This window comes from Ictidomys tridecemlineatus, chromosome 5, assembly GCF_052094955.1.
Source record: "Ictidomys tridecemlineatus isolate mIctTri1 chromosome 5, mIctTri1.hap1, whole genome shotgun sequence".
Classification (NCBI taxonomy): Eukaryota; Metazoa; Chordata; class Mammalia; order Rodentia; family Sciuridae; genus Ictidomys; species Ictidomys tridecemlineatus.
In genome coordinates this window covers 124,542,231-124,544,207 of record NC_135481.1, presented here as the reverse complement: position 1 = coordinate 124,544,207, position 1,977 = coordinate 124,542,231, and the positions used below count along the sequence as shown (strand labels likewise).

Sequence of the window (1,977 nt, the reverse complement as noted above, 5' to 3'; positions counted from 1 at the left end):
TTTGAAGGTAGGCCTCATTCCTCCATCCAGGGCTGGTTGGCCACATCTGCTCTATTCTTGTAATGCATTCTTCTGGAGCAGGTTGGAGAGATCCTGGTTTGCCTGAATGTGATTTTGACCTGAAACAATCAAGCTACTTTTCCCACAGTCATTGTGAATATTGCACCTGAGTGTCACACCAGTCTTGTACTGGGACATCTTTATATCCTGTTAATGATATTAAAACAGGCTCTGAGCATTCAGATGGCTTCTATGGGGCACATGCTGGTAAGTGGGAACAATCCCAAACCCCACTCCCAGCTCCTCTACCACCTTTACCATATCTAAGACAAAGAAGAAGGGATTTCAGTCCTTGACAGGGTGTTCTCGATAGGGACAGTGTTCTCTGAGGCAGATGTTGCTTCTGGGGATGGGATACTGTCCCAGGAACAGCTGAAGTGTAATGAAGCAGGGTGAGGGGGCATTTACAAGGTATAGTATAAATATCATATTAGTATTCAAGGCCTACATGGCAGCTATTTATTAATTTTACAAGATGTAGTAGGATATTATATTAGAATAAAAGGGCACAAGGCAGTTGTTATTTCTGTTTCAAGGCCACATTATTAATATTATATTAATATTAAATACACAGAATACCTATTATATTAGCTTTAGTTGCTATAGTATGGATATTACAGTAGTATTAAAGACCACCATGCAAGTATTATACTGGTTTTGGATGCTATGGTATTAACATCATCTTAGTATTTAATGTCACAGGGCTGCTATTATATTAGTGTTAGATACTATGGCATGATATTAATGTTAAAGGCCACAGGGAAGCTATTATTTAATTTTAAATACTATAGTATGGATATCACATTTGTATTCATGGCCACAGGGCAGCTATTATATTACTTTCAGATGGAGTGCTATGGATATAATATTAGTGTTAGAGGCCACAAGTCAGCTTTTAAATTAGTTTTAGATGGCATGTTTAAATATTGTAATACTATTGGAGGCCAAGGGCATATATTACATTAGTTTTAAGATGTAATAATATGGCATCACTTCTTCAACAGCTCATGGCCTGGTTGGTGGGGTCCCACAAGGCTCAACATGCACATCAAGAAGTGTTATTTCTGTTCAGGGTCCACCTACCCTGTCCATGGCATCATGTTCACCTTCAATTATTGCAAGGTATTCAGATTCTGTAAATCCAATGTACTAAGAACTTTATAAAGCATAATCCTCACAAGGCCAGGTGGACTAAAGCATTCAGGAAAGCAGCTGGTCAAGAGCTTACAGTGGATAATTCATTTGAATTTGAAAAATGTAGAAATGAACCTGTCAAATGCCAGCAAGAACTACGGAATAAAACTATTAATGCAATGAAGAGAGTTGAAGAGATCAAACAGAAACGCCAAGCTAAATTTATAATGAACATATTGAAAAAAAATAGAGCTACAGAAAGTTCAGGACATTAAAGAAGTCAAGCAAAACTTCCATCCTATCTGAGCCCCTCTTGCAGGCAAAGGAAAGAAGTTGGAAAAAAAATAGTACAGCAGTTACAAGAGGATGTGGACATGTGGACATGTTTCTTATAAATCTTGCTCTCTGTAACCATTTCTATATGTACATTTGAAAATCTCCTTTGGAGACTTAGAGTTTAATTCTAAAGTATTGATTTTTATATAAAGTCATTGAAGTGAAAGATGATTACAAATAATTTTTTTCTACATTGCTATCTGCAAAGCATCAGATTATGGTTGTTACATTGCACCTCACTGTAACATCTTCACTGATAGATGTGCTTATATAAATCATGAAAATTGTGTTCATAAATGCACAAGTGGATTGTGGGCAGAATAATGGCACTAGGCATCATTTATGTAATAACTAATTACAAAAATTTATGGCCAGTGATATATAAAATAATTGTTTTTGCAATTAAAAAAAGATGCAGGGGCTGGGGTTGTAACTCAGTTGTAGAGT

General features: G+C 36.4%; 1 pseudogene; it reads left to right on the top strand.

The window, feature by feature from the left end:
* Window positions 1-1,101: 1,101 nt before the first annotated feature.
* On the top strand, window positions 1,102-1,589 carry LOC144377660 (putative ribosome biogenesis protein RLP24 pseudogene; annotated as a pseudogene).
* The last annotated feature ends 388 nt before the right edge of the window (window positions 1,590-1,977 follow it).